The 17,239-nt window shown below is 37.0% G+C and overlaps 1 protein-coding gene across 6 annotated transcripts in view; it reads right to left on the minus strand.

The window, feature by feature from the left end:
- LOC116151867 (junction-mediating and -regulatory protein) overlaps positions 1-17,239 on the minus strand; it is a 67,943-nt gene that overhangs the window by 40,018 nt on the left and 10,686 nt on the right. For 2 of the 6 annotated variants that reach the window (XR_010379885.1, XR_010379884.1), the window contains one exon: positions 3,288-3,363. The exons of 3 other annotated variants lie outside the window; for them this stretch is intronic. The gene's annotated coding sequence lies outside the window, so the exon portion shown is untranslated. Of the gene's footprint in view, positions 1-3,287; positions 3,364-3,776; positions 4,073-17,239 lie in introns of all 6 variants that reach the window. One more of the 6 variants, XR_010379883.1, reaches the window with a different exon arrangement.

Consider the following 17,239-nt stretch of genomic DNA (forward strand, 5'->3'; position numbering starts at 1 on the left):
TTTTGCTGGAGAAAACCCATGACAAACAGAACTCACACAAAAATATAGTGATCAAGAAAAAAATGAAATTTTCATGGCTGTACTCACTCAGTTCAGTCTAGTAAGAAAGCTAACCTCACATAGTCCTTTTATATTATCTTTTGTTTAATTTGTAAATTATTTTTTATGTAAAGACTGAAGCAATGAACAGGTGGTGTTGTTGTTGTTTTGACAAATTAGAAATTTGTTGCAACGTAAGTCACCAAATCATGGGGGAGGGTACAGCTCAAGTAGTAAAGTGCAACCCCCAGTACCGCCTCTAAAAGTGAGGAAACCTAGTTACCTCTTCCCACCAAAATAAAAAATACTTATGTAAACCAATAATAAATAAATAAATTTTTAAAAAATCATCAGATCATCCATCTTCTCCCTCACCAATCTGAAATGCTGCCTGCGATAAATACCTATGTATATTGGGGTCTCTTTTTCAGTACTTTACTCAATTCATCCTAAAGTGTTGTTGTTGTTGTTGTTGTTGTTGTTTTGACAGGAAAGTAGGATTTATTGGTGGTTGTGTGGAAGGAGGGGACAGCACCAAGGCTGTCATGAGTGCAGGGCCTGCCATTTGTCCAGGGGGCCACGATTTGGGATGTAGTTGACCCCGCAGCCATCCGGGATGAGCCACTTTTCTGCCACCATGTTTTCAAATTCATTTGTGTTAAACTTGGTAAATCCCTACTTCTTTGAGATGTGGATCTTCTGGTGACCAGGGAACTTGAACTTGGCCCTGTGCACGGCCTCAATCACATGCTCCTTGTTCTGCAGCTTGGTGCCAATGGACATGATGACTTGGCCAATGTGGACCCTGGCCACCATGCCCTGGGGCTTTCCAAAGTCACCCCGCATACCTGTCTGGAGCCTTCAGAGGAAAGCTGTTCATATTCATCTGACACCATTTGGCCACAGAGTGGGAACTCATCCACTTTTGCCTTCTTCCACCCCAGGTCAAAGATGCGGATCTTAGCATCAGGGACACCTCAGCAGAAGCATGGCTTTGGGTGTGGCTTGTTCTTACAGCACTGGTAACACCAGGCAGGGTGGCGGCCCATGGTGACACCAGGATATTCAGTGGCGCACAGAAGGGAAAGAGCTAAAGTGTTTTATTTACTATCATTTCATGTTACTTTTTTATATCAGAAATAGTCCTTTTTAAGATTGAAAAGCACACCTAGAGGCTTCAGAATGCAAAGCTTCTTAAAGGACTAATCCAGAAAATAAAGTCTGGAATTCTATTATTTCTGTTGAAAAAGAAGTTGGCATGATTTCTCTCTCCTTTTTTTCATCAAATGCAACATGGATACAGCAGGGAGGCCAGGAGCTTGGAAACACCTAGATTAGCATCAGGACCCTGCGCTGGTTGCATGATCCTGGGCAATTACTTAAATTTTCTGATCTTTCATTGTTTTCACCTATAAACAAAGTCCAAACATCTGCACATTGTTTCCTTTTTCCCATTTATATCCCCTTCTCTCTTTTTCTAAGTATAGGTAATCACATTTCAAGTGGATACACATTTTAAAGAAATTATCCTGCAGGAAAAAAAAAAGTGAGAATGTTCTCAATGTACTATTCTGAAAAGATTTCTAAGATATACTGTGATTTTTTTTAAGTCTATATACTATGTTCTATTTTTCCATATAATGGGAGAAAAATGCCACTATACATTTATATCTGTGTGTGTGTATGCAAAAAATAGTCGGGAAAATTATTTTTAAGTTTATATAAAAATATTTCCTTTTTAACAATTTCAGACATGTCAAAAAGGTAAAAAGATTGACACTATCTGGATTAAAAAAAAAAAAAAACAGAAAAACTGAGGCCCCGGAAAAAAATAACCATGCTAATCAGAAAATGAATGATTTGAGTGAGTTCCACATATCAAAGGCTGACTCAAATGAGGTGCTTTTTCACATTATATGAAAATGAATGTCTCTGTTTGACATTATGGTCAAATCCAGAAAAGTTTTTTCTTTGTTTTTCTATAATATTTCACTTTACTCTGTTCTAATTCTCCAGATTACCTATCTACCTTCAATCTACTCTTTGGTTTGTAAATAAAGTCTTTATTCTTAAAAATTTAGATCATTTTAAAATAAATTAAATTGATGAAATTATATATATCATTTACATAATCTATATTCATATGTAGCACATATTTTAGAAATAATAAACTACAACACAATGGAAAAGAAGGGTGGAAAGGAAAGTAGCGAAGACTTTTAATGTGAACTAGGCATCTTCTATTTTGTTGTACAAGCAATAGGGAGCCACTGAAAGTTTTGACAAGAATGGGACATAATATGAAGAAAGTAATGTTTTTGAAGAATGAGTGTAATCACAAAAACTAGATTATTCATAATAGCCAAAAATTGGAGAAAATCAAAATGACCATCAACTGAAGAATGAATAAACAAAATGTGGTATCAGCATACAATGGAATATTACTCAGACCTAAAAGAATGAAGTACTGATACACAATACAACATAGAAGAAACTTGAATATTATGCTAAGTGAAAAAGGCCAAATATAAAAGGCCATATATTGTATGATTCCACTTATATGAAACGTCCAAAATAGGCAAATTCATAGAAATAGGAAGTAGATTTGTGGTTGCCAGGGAACTGGGAAGAGGAGAGATGGGAAGGGACTGTTAATGGGCTTGGGGTTTCTTCCTGAGGTGATGAGAATGATAAAGCATTCAATAGTAGTGATGGGTGCAAAACTTCATGGATAAACTAAACCCCACTAAAATGTATACTCTGAAAGGGTAAATTTTCTGGCATGTGAATTATATCTCAACAACACAGAAAAGGTGTGTGTGTGTGTGTGTGTGTGTGTGTGTGTGTGTGTGTGTGTGTGTGTGTGTGTGTGTGTGTGTGTGTGTGTGTGTGTGTGTGTGTGTGTGTGTGTGTGTGTGTAAAATACTACAGGTAAGAAAAATAGAAAGCAACCATATTGGTTTAGCAATGAATACGTAAAGGCCATCAGGGCTTCTATTGTTAAGCCCATCTAGGGAGCACCATTCAGATAACCAGACTCCACAGAGGACCTCTCACAGGGTCCCCATGGTGGAATATAGCCTGGGACTCTGAATGAGTAAGTGTAAGCAAAGGGGCAAAAGGACTGTCAATAACAATAAATATATGAATATGAGGAGCAAGGAAATAAGACAAAAATAAATCTCTTTTCTCTTTAATTGAAAATGAAACATTCACAAAGAGGAAATTCAACAGAATTCAATACTTACCATCTTTGGATTAAGAAATAAAGGCAATCTGTAGTCTCTTACCCAGTCTTTTTCAAATTTTCAACAATAAGCTTACCTGTATAAGGAGGAAAATATATAAAAATGTATTTGTCTTTATTAACAAAGTATTTTATATCTCAACCATTGAAACCATTCTGAAATACGCAAGCCCTAACCTATTAGAGAGTCAAGCATTGTTAAAGCAAATTTCTTGTGGAATCCATACACTACTGTCTTAATGGGAAAAGTAAAGTTCATAACCTACATCTTCACTGTCCAATATACCAGCCAAAAGCTAGTAAGCACTTGACATGTGGCTAAGTCTACACTGAGACATGGTGTAAGTATAAAATATACTCCAGATCTCGGAGTACTAGAAAAAGAATCTAAAATATCTCCTTAATAAGTTTTCATAGTTTCATATTGATTACATGTTGAAATAATAATATTGTGATATATTAAATAAAATATATTAAAAATTAATGTCACCTGTTTCTCTTGCCTTAAGTAACAGGAGAACAGCCTCAGACAGCAATGATGTGAAATTTTTTAGGAGCTTGAAACTCCCAGCTGAAAGCCGCCGCTGTTGCTGGGCCTCACACAGACAGCAAACAGAGCAGTGGGCCAGGGAGCCACACACGCACACGTGTGGGGCAGGACAGCCAACTCCGACAGGTGGTGAACAATGCCCAGGCAAAGTAGAAGTCAGGGGTAGTCCTCAGTAGTGGCCAGAAAGCTTCACGGAGAATCATTTTACCCCCACACTGAAGGGATAAGCCTAAGACCTAAAAAGGAAATTATTTCTCTAAGAATGAGGGGGTCTGGAGAAAACCCCAAAATTAAGAATACTGTCTCCATAACCATTTTTTCTCACTTAAATACCAGAAAATGCTAACTAATCTACAATAACAACAACAACAACAACAACAACAACAAAATTGCTTGGGGTGAAGGAACTGACTCTTTTGAGGCTGATGGAAATGTCTTCATTGTGGTAGTGTTTCCATGAATACAATTGTCAAAACTTATCAAATGAAACCCTACATGGGTGCAGTTTACTGTATATATTATATCTCAATAAAGCTGATTGCAAATAATTAGGAAACAAACAAAAGCAATCACCATTTGCCCTGTGGTGGTCACAATGTAGCTGTCATTCCCTGGGCATGTGCAAATTTGGTCACTGACAGTTTATATCATTGTAACTTTTGCTGAATTATGTGTACTTGGGGTACACACATGTCACATTTATGACCCAATTTTTAATATCCTCTAAAAGATTACACTATGATTCAGCATTAAAAAAAAAAAATTGATGCTTGCAAAAAAGCACAGAAAGGCAGCAGTGGGGACTAAGTTTGTTATTCATGAAGCAAATATTTGTGATTAGATGAATGAACACAGTTCTATTTTTGTTTTGTTTTATTTTTGGGGGTTTTTTTTTGGACAAAGCAATATCCAAGTACTTATAATGCACTCTATCATACTTTAAGCCAGCATTTTTCTTCCTTATTGACAAATAAAATAACAATTTGTCTTATAATTGATCATGTGGTGGGCAGAATTCTAAGATGGCTCCCAAGATTTTAACACCCTGGTTTACACACCTTCTCAAAGTTATTCAACCAAATAGTAATCTAAATGCTGCTGTGAAAGGATTCTATCAATGTAATTAAAATCCCTAATAAGCTGACTTTAAATTACTGAGATTACTGTAGGTTGGCCTGACCTAAAAAATCAGTTCTTATGAGAACACTGTCTTTAAATAGCAAACAGCCATGCTGTGAACTGTGCATACAGAAGGCCATGTGGGAAACTAAGCGTGGCCTCCAGGAGCCTCTAGGGGAGTGTCTGTTACTCCCAGCCAGCAAGCAAACAGGAATGCCATTCCTACAAAGGCAAAGAATTGAATTCTGTGAACTACCAAGTGAGACTGGGAGAGGACTGTGAGCCTCAGATGAGTTCGCAGCACTGGCTGACACTTTGATTTCTGTCTGGTAAGACTCAGAAGACAGGACCCTGCTAACCACGCCCAGACTCCTGATGGACAGTGACTGTGAGGTGAGCTGCTAAAGCAGCAATGGAAAACTAACACAGAAGGCTTCTTAGATTTGAGGAAATATGGTTTATATTATTTCTCTTAAAGGCTGCTGATATGCTCCATCATCAGTACAATTTCTTACATTTCACATTATTATGAGTGATGTGATTCAATTTCACAAGGCAGCAGGATTAGGTAATACTACTCTCAAAATTTTACAGGTAAAAAACTTTAGAACACATAACAATTTGTTTCCTCCAGCAACTGGGCATACGATTTAGCATATTTGCCTCTGTCTTTCTAAACCAATATCATTCCAAAAATAAATAAATAAGTAAAAATCTTAGTCCTTATCCATTTCAAAAGGAATGAAAATAAAGTTGAATGTGTGGTAAGAAAAGCTAATTTTGAGATCTAGCAAGGCCATATAATTTGAGGCAATCATCTAGTTTCTAAGAACTTCAGGGAACTCAGCTATTAAAAGAAGGACTAGTGGAAATTTAAATCAAGTCTGGAGCCTAATTCATAGCAGAAAAATATACAGACATATATACAGACACAAATGGATAATGACATGCTCTGCCAACCTTATAGAGTGTATAATTAAATGCCATTGCAAATGGCCTGCACTTCAATAGACCTTGTGTGCCAGACACTCATCTATAAATGATATATGAAGTGTACAGACAAGGACTACCATATAGAATAGTGGTGAGGGTTTCCAGCCACAGCCCCAGACCTCCTGGCTGCAGCCCCGGGCCCACCACTGACTGAAGGTGAGGTCTTCGGCATGTCTAGCCCCCCTGTGCCAAACCTTCAGCTGTAAGACAGGGACATGGACAATATTTATCTCCGAGGGCTGTGGTGAGGATTGAATGAGTTAACACATACAAAGCACACAGAAGAGTGCCGGGCACATATTAAGCACTCAAACGCTGACATCAATATTGTTTTCATAATAGTGCCATATTAATATTCACTTCTAAGAAAGACAAACTGTGCATCTATAGAGGATACTAACGGACTGTCCCCCTGGGATGGCTTTTACTTTTATTGTATGAATTTGCCAGGGCACTGTTAAAATTGGTTACTGTGTTTTTTTTTACCTTAGTGAAATGTTTATGGGTTCAAGTACTGTATCTATTTCTGTGTTAAAAATGTAATTGAAACTTACATGGAAACATTAGACACTGACATTCTAGGGCTTTGCTATGCAAAATAGTTTTGAGGACCACCAATTCAGCATCCCCCAGCTGCCTGTTAAAAATGAAAAATCCCAGAAGACAGTATATTTGGCCAATATACTTTATGTTTCTTTTCCATGGGAGGGATAGTGTCTCAGGCTTTTCTCTTCTTTTAATAGTCAGTACTTCCTTTTCTGTGCCTGTAAGGCTCCTGGATGCTATTCAGTCTTTTTTATAGCAGGTGCAATATTATTTTTCAAAATATTTCAAAAATCAAATAACATTATCTAGGCCATAGAAGCCTTTTACAAATGTACTTTTATGCAAATCAGATACTAGGAGGCAATATTCAAATCCAAATAAATGTTGCTTTAAAGCTCATGTTGTTGCTTTATAACCCAAAACAGTGCAAGCTAAGAAGCAGGAGTAGGTAACCAATGCAACATGAAAAATTGATGTCTAAAATTGGGTATTGCTAATTAAGGTTACAAGTTCAAAGCCTTAATTTTTATACACAAGTACTTGAACTTCTGAAATAAGTGGTTTGCATCACCTCATTAGTACAGTACATTGGTTCTCAAATTTTGGGCCCCCAATCATCAGTATCACTTGTGAAAACGTAAGATTTATACTCCTGGGTCTCTCCCTAGACCTGCTGAATCAAATACCAGGATTGGGGACCAGCATCTATGGTCCTACAAGCCCCCAGATGATCCTGATGCTTGCTAAATTGTGGGAACTACTGGAATAGTGGTTCAGGCACAGTACAATTATGCTGAGTTTTTCATCACTAGTTTGAATGCAATTCTGCCTGGTCAAGTATGAAAATGTATGAATGTTGGAAGTAGGACACAAAAATAAGGAAACCCAACATGTATGCCTGCAAATAAGTGCATCTATGACCAATTATAAAGAATTATGTGATTTAAAGCTGATGTAATTCAAAGTTACTGCACATTTACTTGATTGTCTACTATGTATGTTTGCAGAATTATTTATAAATTTTCTATAACCTTAAACTTTTTACAAAACTGTAAGTATGCAAGCTTACAAGGTAGAAATAAAACCTGTTTGCCTGGTTGATGGCGGTGGGGGGGGGGATAAAGATAGATAATGTGAAAAAACAGTAAGGTGCCTAAGACAGGATCCTTAGGTCTTGACAGGATTATCTGACTCCCTGTACACCAACCATAAATTCCTATTTACCACAATTTATTTCATTCAGGCATTTTCTTTTTTTTTTTAATTGAGTTATAGTTAGTTTACAATGTTGTGTCAATTTCCAATGTAGAGCACAATTTTTCAGTTATACATGAACATACATATATTCATTGTCACATTCTTTTTCACTGTGAGCTATTCAGGCACTTTTAATCTTTAATAGACCATCATTCAGCACACTGCTTTTAGTGTCTGCATGTAACTTTTGATAAAATTTTACAAAGGCTTTGAATTATAATTCTGGAAGGAGCAAAGTTCAAATGTATATAACTACAGTTAGAAATACAGTATTTAAAACACAACCAAGAGGAAAGAGAAAATCTTCTATGAGACATTTTTAAAGACCAATATTCAGGTTTAGCTCTTTTTAAGGTAACAAAATAAAATTCAAAACTATTTAAATCTCCTAAAGAACAAATAAAAATAACAGGGCACAGACGTCAAAACTATGTTCTCACTGTATTTATTAAATCTAAAACAACTATAAATAAACTAATTAAGGAATAGTCCCATACAAAGTATGCGGAGGAAGGAAAAATGAATTTTATTCTAATGACAAACACTATCTCAGCAAACAAAAATTGTTTAAAAAACCACATAAGAAAAACACTCTGCTTGTATCCACTGACTTACTGTATATCTTAGAGACTAACGAGTGCTGCTTCCCAAATTTTCTGCTACCCATTCCCAGCATGACAAACCGTACATTTCCAAATCTAAATAATATATTTCTGAGGCTTGTCTCCTAAATAAGAATCTCTTTCAAAAGATTTAACTCTAATGACAAAACACATTTTACAGATAGAAAATAATTATTTATAAACATCACTTTGCTCCCTAAGCCTTTAGATTTGACTTACACAGGCTTCTTCTACTGCTAAAGATGTATCTGGGATGCCTGTCCTGATGGTGATACCAAGGGCAAGACTGAATTTAATTTAAAAAATGCAAATTACTGCAAGTTGGTTAAATTACAGGTTTAAATTTCATAATTATTTTGTATAAGAAAATAAACGTGGAAACTGCTTTTCAAGAGTCTGTCAATCTTCTAATATCTGTATAGGATGAAATCTGATTATTTTCCCCTCCTATTTCAGTACTACAATTTTCAATATAAAACTTTTCACTAAAGGGGGAGGGCATAGCTCAATGATAGAGTGTGTGCTTAGCATGCACATGTTCCTGGGTTCAATCATCAGTACCTCCTTAAATAAATGAATAAATGAATAAATAAATAAATTTAATTATCTCCCCCAAAATAAATAAATAAAAACACAAATTAAAAAAAAAAAACCTCCTCCACTGAAACTTAAGAGGCAGCAGCACGGTGACTAAAAGCATAGACCACAGTCAGATGGATCTGGATTTGAATCCTAGTTCTGTGAATTCAAATTCCTAGCTATACATTCTTGGAAAGTTCTCTGAATCAGTTCTTCTCCCATAAAACAGGCTTCTTAGTATCTATTTCATAGGGACTGCTGTGAGAAATAAATAACGTATGTAAATATCCTTAGCAGAGGGTCTGATATATTGCAAACATTCAATAAGTGGTAACAATGATAATCAAAACAAATAATGATCAAATTATTAATTTATCAAATGATCAAATCTACACTTTTATCCGGTAGATTCTCAGCCCTCTCCTAGTTAATTCTTTATAAATAAATAGGGGTAGCTCTGAGGTATAAAATCAATCATCAAAAGAAATAGACGTAGCAGGCACCTTCCTCACCCTTGTTCTCTCCCATGTTTCAACAGCCTTAGTCATTATCCAAACTTGAGAATAAAGACCTGCTCACACTGGGCAGAGGAGATCAGAGGCCATATTTAACACCTGTACTTAATGATAGCGCACCCACGGTGTAAGGCTGATACCATATACTCATTTTTCCAACACATTCAACATGAGAATGGGGACTTAGGTGGAAAAGAAATCAACCAAAAGCATCTTTCAGGAAGTACCTGTTGGATCAAAAGTCTCATTGCTGAGTCAAGAAGAAGAAGGTCACCTTAATGCATCACATGTACCAAAAGAATAGGCTGTTTTATACTTTCTAGAAATGAAGGGAAAAGTTCACATGAAATCTCTATCAACTTTTGTGACTGTCTTCTAATTCATTTAATAAATATTTTTTGAACACCTTTGGACTGACACTACACTAAGCACTTGGATACAAAGATGACAAGATAATAATATTCTCCTCTCGCAGAGCCTATTAGAAAATCGTTCCCTTTTTTTTCTCTCTCATTCATTGGTTGACTTACTATATGCCACTATGTGGCAGCAAATGTTAGGCATTTAGGGGAGGAGAGATTCACTAAAAAGATAAATAAGATAGAACCATTGTCCTCAAAGAACTGACAGGCTAGTAGAAGAGAAAAATACAAATACCTATGTTAAGTGCTATGAAAGCCACATAGATACTGTGCATAATCAGGAGGAAAAACAACTAACTCTACTCACATTAACCAGGAAAGGCTTTCTAAAGAAGATGGTATTTAAATAGAGTCTTAAGGGATAAATGATTCACAGGTGAAAGGAAAACAGTACTCCAGACAGAGGAAATAGCCAGGTGCAGACACATACATGAAACTATATACATGCACATACACACACACACACACACACATAAACTGCATTAAATATATACATGTTACATACAAATGGAGATACAGTCAGTTTTTAGATGGAATCAGACAGTCATTTGAATTACAACACAGAAAATGATGCAATTGACTACTTTTCCAATTCTCCCAAAGATGGTACACAGCTAATAATATATATATAAGGGAAAAGTTAGCTCCTTCCAATTCCAGCCTTAGAGCATTAGCACTTAAATCTCTCCCTGAAATAAAGGGAGGTTTGAATGCTAGGTTAAATCTGGACTAGAAAAGGCTCTCCCTTAAGCAAAGTATCAATTCGGGTAGGAAAATAAAGGAAAATAGCAAGGGGATCAAATTAGAAGCTCCTTAAATGGACAGGGTTCAATTTTAAACAGTAGGAAAAAAATTAATTCCTCAGTGAGTAATAAAACTTGAAGGAAGAAAGGGAAATCAGACATGATGCAAGGTTTCTCCCAATGATCATTCTATTAACACTGACACTTGCTTTTTCCATTAGTGTGTACTTGACTTTACACATATTTACATATCATGGTGCTCACATTCTGTAAGCCCCCTAACTCTTGCTATACTTTCACGTGAGTAGTTTGCCATTTAAAAAAATTAATTCAGGCAGATGGGGTGAATAAATATTTTTTAAATTGTATAAAAATTAGTAAAATCTTCCTGGAAACCCTTCCTAGCTTCTGAATAACAAGTATAAATACTTTTACTTTTTGAGTAATTGCCTTATCATCTTAAAAAAAAATCATGAAATCTGTTAATTTTCCTTTATGTCTATGTTTTAAAATGTGGGTTAGAGGCTTATCCATGTCTATGCTTTATCTTTATCAATAATCAGTATTTACACACAATCTAACTGGTAAAGTACCTTATACTACAAAGGAAGGAATCAAATGAGAAACAGAGAATTTAATGATGGAGCAAGTTTTCCCAAACTTGGTATCTTTGACCTTTTGGACCAGATCATCCTTCATCATGGGGTGCTGTCCTGTACAAGGTTTACACCTGGCCCCTACCAACTAGACACCAGCAGCACCCTCTCACACAACTCTCCCCTACTTGTGACCATCAGAAACATCTGCAGATGTTGCCAAATTCCCCCCTAAGGCCACTGCTGCATGCGGGCAGCGTGCTACGCTGCTCGGTGGTTATCTCACTTCACCTAACAACATAGTGTCCATGAAATAGTTGTTATTTCCCCAGCTCAACAAATAAAGAAACTAAGGCCAAGAAAATTAAACAACTTGCCAAGAGTCACATAACCAAGTGTGGCAGCCCGTACCGAACCCACACAACGGGGCTTCAGTCCCTGCTCTAGTCACCGTTCTGTTGTCTCTTATTAATGCATCAGCCTTTTTCATGTGACACTTGAAAAGTATTATTTTGAATCTTATCTGAAAATAAAAAAATAAAATTATCCACACAAGAGGAATTTAAATTAAAAGACTCCCAACCTCAATTCAGGATAAACTAACAAGTATTTTTTAAGCACTGACTGTATGTATGCCCAGTACCAACTTTAGGAACTAGAGTGATTCAAAGAAAAAAAAACTACATTTATTAAGGATTTGGCTCAAGACCTTTTCCACACATTACCTCTCTGAAGTCTCACAACATCTCTGTGAGGTTGGTATTAATATCGTCGGTGGATGTAGAGAGTGTACCAGGTTCTTGTCCCATCCCAGAAAGAATTCTGAGATAAGATGTAGTGGTTAAAAAAGGTAAAGTGAGAATTTATTAAGGGATGGATTGTACACTCTCAAGAGGAGAGCTAGCAGGCTCAGATGAGCAGCTGCCCTGTGTTTCTCTGGCAAGTTAGTTACATAGGGTGTAAAAGTGAATGGGTGGATTATTCATTGGGGAAGGAAGGGTTTGGGGTCAGATTCACTGATTATCATCCCAAATCCACATTCCCAAAGAGAAAAGGGATTTTTGTCCTTATTTAGTCTGGATCAGAAGTGTCATGGCATCAGTTCATGATGGATACTTCTAATCTGCAAGGCTAATATTAATGAAATGAGGGCATAATGAGAAAAAGTTTCATTCAGACACTGGAAATTCCTGCCTTTTCTCACCTTTCTTTATTGGTCTCCAGGCCACTGATCACCCCTAAATGTGTGACCACTTATGAGCTCAAAGATTCCTGCTTTTCTTTCTCTGCCCATGGACCCCTGGTGCTTACATGATATGTGGTTTCCTGCATTTGGCCTGTGCCCCTGCTTTCTGCCCAATTGCTGCCATTTGGTCTGTGTTCCCCTTTCTCTGCTTATATCTAGCTGTCTGCCTGCTCTAACATTACCTTTTTTCAAATGAAGAAGCAAAGGCTCAGAATAGAAAGGTAGCCCCTGACCTAAGAAGGCTTACAATTCAATTGAAGAGACACACACACACACAAAATGTTTTTTTAAAGACACAGAATAAGTTAAGTATCTCAGTTAACAACACACAGAGGGTGAGAAATACAAATGAGCAGAAGGAAAGTATGAAGGAGGATTAATAAAATGGCCACACTTAGGCTAACAGATTGCTTATTCTTATGCTCACCCTTAAAACGGTCAACTGACATGACTGACCGGTTGCTATTCATGGTTACAGGCCCACTGTTGAAACTGAAGCTATTGATCTTACTGTTTCTACTTTATTCCAGCCATTGAAAGTCATCATCATGCTGGGTCTCTGAGTCCTTCTCCAAGAAGAAGGTCTGGTCACAGAACTGTCACCTAATAAAATACCCTGAATTACCAAGAAGACCACACCTTGAGATAAAGCGATCTAACCACTACCCTCCATAGAACGGATCACCTGAAGGCATCATAACACCATTCTGAGTTTTCTGATGAGAAAATGATTGTGTTGATGGTTATCAATGCTTTATTGTTTGAACTATGGCTCTAGAACCACCCCCATCCACTCCATCCCCAAGGTGGGTACACAGTTTGGAAGGCACTAGCCTGCTGTGAATCCCCTTTTCCTGACAAAGCTATAAAGCTGCCTCTTTTCTTCTAAGCTCCAAGACCCAGTCTCTGAATTCTTTGGCTTGTCAGGGAGCGGGGGCCAATGTTTTGGCAACAAGCATACAGTTAGATTAGTCAGGGAATACTTCTTAAAAAGGGTTTCTAGTATCCTCTCTTAGGAAAGGAAATGCATGAGCAAATTGTAAGAAACTGAGGAGGAGAAACACATCTGAAAACAACAAGAAACAGAAGCGTGGGTACTGAAATGTAAGCTTTGTGATAGCCAATGCAAGCAGCAACTCAGGGAAATGATGAGGAGTGATACGTGCCTTAAAATTCAGATGGAGCAGTAGCTGGAGATGAGACTAGCTCTGTGCTTTTAGGGTGCTCCTGCCACAAACACTCTCAGGCATAACTACAGGAATGAACAAAAAAGAGGTGAAGGTGAAGACTAATGGTTGGTAGTGGAAGCTTAGACATATGGAGTCAAACACCAAAATTCATAAGATGGGTGATGGGTCATCTACTTTGCTTTATGTATTTTGTCTCCCCTAAGCAGAATGTAAGTTTCCAGAGGGCAGGGGGCTTTATGTCCTGTTCAGTTAGATCAATGCCTGTCACAGTAGGTGCTCAGTAAATGTCTGCTGCTGAATAAAGGCAGTTTTCAAAACAGTTCACCTATTCAGAAACTAAGGCCACAAATGTATTCAGCATTCAAAAAACAAAAAAACCAACAAACAACAACAACAAAAAACCCAGCAAGCACACACACAGAAATAAGAAGACTATTGTCCTATTCATCGTTATTACAACAACTAACATTTACTGGGCACTAACTCTGAGAAGACACTGTGATCCATTATCTCAATCCTCTTAGCAGCCCTGTGACAGAAGTAGGTAGTATTATTATGATCCCAGGTTTACAAGTTCAGACAAAGAATAAATAACCTGCCCAAGGTCACAAAGCAGCGCAGCTGGAGGAAGCTGGGTCTGTCAACTCCAAGGCTTGCCTCTCAATTACTACGTCACATACACAGAACTACAAGTATACTTCTTAGGCAAAGCTAGGGAAAAGTGGCCAATGAGGAAAGAAAACAGCAAAACAAAACAAAATAGAAACTCCAATGTAGTCAAAAACCATTGGTCTGCCCCTCTCCTATAGCGGCTGCTGTGGAATCTCCCCACCTGAGTACACTGACTACGCCATGCCCAGCACAACTTCAGTGGTTTAAAAAATCCAGATGCTGAAAAGCAGGAACTAGAGTCAAGCATCTAATCAACATTTCAAAGAGCGGTAGATAACAAGTGGTAATGCCCCAGGGCCACAGCCCGAAGAAGAAACGATGGCTGTGACCTCAGACTAAGGCTGACCTCAGACTTTCCCAAGCCCTGCTCCCAGTGTCTGCCTCTTCCCTCCCTCCTATGCCCTGCGTGTCTCTCCCCACCTCTGCACCTCCTCTCTCCCACTAAATGGCCTTCACAAACACTCTGAAAATTTTTGTTTCCTGCTCTAAATTTCTCATCTAGTAAGTTAAATTTGTAATATTTCTCTAATGAAAAGAAGTCTACCTGTAGACAAGTAGAAAAATGTTCTCTGAATGTTGCAGCATCAGTCCAAAAGGCACATTATCAAATTCACACAGTAGTCACTAAAGAGACCACCAATCAAACAAATTAAAACTGACATCCCACATATTTATTTATGTAGCCTTCTGGTGTTACACACATTGTAAGTACACAGGAGGACATTAAACCCACTAGATAGACTCTGCTCTTCTCCCATTAGTCCAGTAACACATCCATGACTGCAAAGTTCTGAAAATCTCTAAAATGGAAAGATTTTTAACTCCAGAAGCATGATTGCAATCGTTGCCAACAAACAAAAATATTTAAAATATTGAATTTGCTTAAAAAACTAGAATAATCATTAAATTAACTACTTAGAGATGCACTAATACATAAGCTAATTTAATTTCTGCATTTACACCAAAATCTAAAGCAAATGTGCCTTAAAAGCAGTCAGAGAGTAAGCCAGAAAGAGAAAGAAAAATACCATATGAGATCTCTCATATGTGGAATCTTAAAAAAAAACCAAACAAACAAAGCATAAATACAGAACAGAAATATACTCATAGACATAGAATACAAAATTGTGGTTGCCAAAGGGGTGGGGGGTGGGAAGGGATAGATGGGATTTCAAAATTGTAGAATAGATAAACAAGATTATACTGTATAGCACAGGGAAATATATACAAGATCTTATGGTAGCTCACAAAGTGTGACAATGAACGTATATATGTTCATGTATAACTGAAAAAGTGTGCCCTACACTGGAATTTGACACAACATTGTAAAATGATTATAAATCAATAAAAAATGAAAAATGTTAAAAAAAAAAGCAGTCAGAGAATGAAGACAAGACTTGGCAAGATAAAAAGTACTAAGAAATATATCTCAAACATTTCTTTCTGCCTTTGGATTTTTTTCACACATTTATCTTAAACATAGAATTCTATTAAATAAACAGACTATGAAAGCAAATTCATATTGCTCTCAAAATAGAAATACTTCCCAAATACAAAAAAAAAAAAAAAATCAAGAAGCATTTATTTCTTGAATTGGTCAGCTGAACACTGATTATGCCAAACCTAATGAAGGAAAGGAAAATTATTTCTGAAAACGGATCCTGTATGTAATAAATATTAAGCATGAAAAGGGAATGTCCACCCCACCTTCACATCATTTTAGGAAAAGGAGAAAATCAAAATTCAGTTACAACAAAAAATCACCTGAATAAAATTCCATCAATCATAGTTTGCAATGTAATGATACAAATTAATCTTATTAAACTTCTTCATTTTTTTTTAAGCTTTTCATTTCCAAGCATTAAACCAAAGGATGTTAAAAAACTTGATAACCCAATTACATCCTGGTATTTCCAAATGGACAATTTAAGCCAAAGTCACTTTCAGAGCTAATCAATGAATTCATCAAAAAGCATCCTTTCTGATCTAAGCATACTGAGGTCTTTGGAGATGAATGGAAACTCTAGTTATGTTCAAATCAGTCTTTCTTTTCTGTAAATAATAAGCACAGTAGTTCTGTCATTTCTCTACTTTTTAAGATTTTTAAATAATATGTTAATGAATCACACACTAGTACAGATGCTTTTGAAAACACTGTAGAATTACTTCAGTTTTATTTGTCAAACTCCAGGGCTGAGTTTAAGTGTTGGGCAACATAAAGCCTGACTTTAGCCTTCTGTCTGCGTCACACTGTAAAAGACCTTTAACTCACATTAATAGTGTGGGGCCACGCTGTCCTATGCGAGGCGCTGGGAGAGCTCTGCAGGTGCTTTATATTATCTCATTTAGTCCTAACAGCCCTGGGAAGGACATGGTTTTTCCATCCACATGTCATGAGGCCCATAGTAAAAAAGGATAAGTAACTCATTCCAGGCAACATAGCTAAAAATGACAGTGCCTTACTAATGAATCTTCTGCCTCCACAGTGTGAATATAAGTTTTGAGGGAAATGAGAAGAGAACTAGCAGCACGGTGCTGGCTCCAGGTATGCATAGTGCTTCCAACCACGAGATTGTTGCAAATTACCCACTACTACTAGTGAGGCAAGTCCTTCTCAGACATAGAGGATGTCATGCAAAGGTCTATTACTAGACCCTTAACTGACATTTTAGCATGACATTTAGTCTCATAAGATACATACATTCTTCCAAAAACAAACCAGCAATGTGTCTTGATACTTTACATTTGGCCCAAAATATTGATGCATTCAACGTATTTTCCTAGGGTGATCTGCTCAGAGGAAAGCCTAAGTGACAGAAAAATATTCTGCATCATTAATATTCCCTAAGTTCATAGCTGTCATGCAGAAAGGAGCATCCAGCATGACTCAGGCTCCCACAGA

This window comes from Camelus dromedarius, unplaced genomic scaffold (assembly GCF_036321535.1).
Source record: "Camelus dromedarius isolate mCamDro1 unplaced genomic scaffold, mCamDro1.pat HAP1_SCAFFOLD_163, whole genome shotgun sequence".
NCBI lineage: Eukaryota > Metazoa > Chordata > Mammalia > Artiodactyla > Camelidae > Camelus > Camelus dromedarius.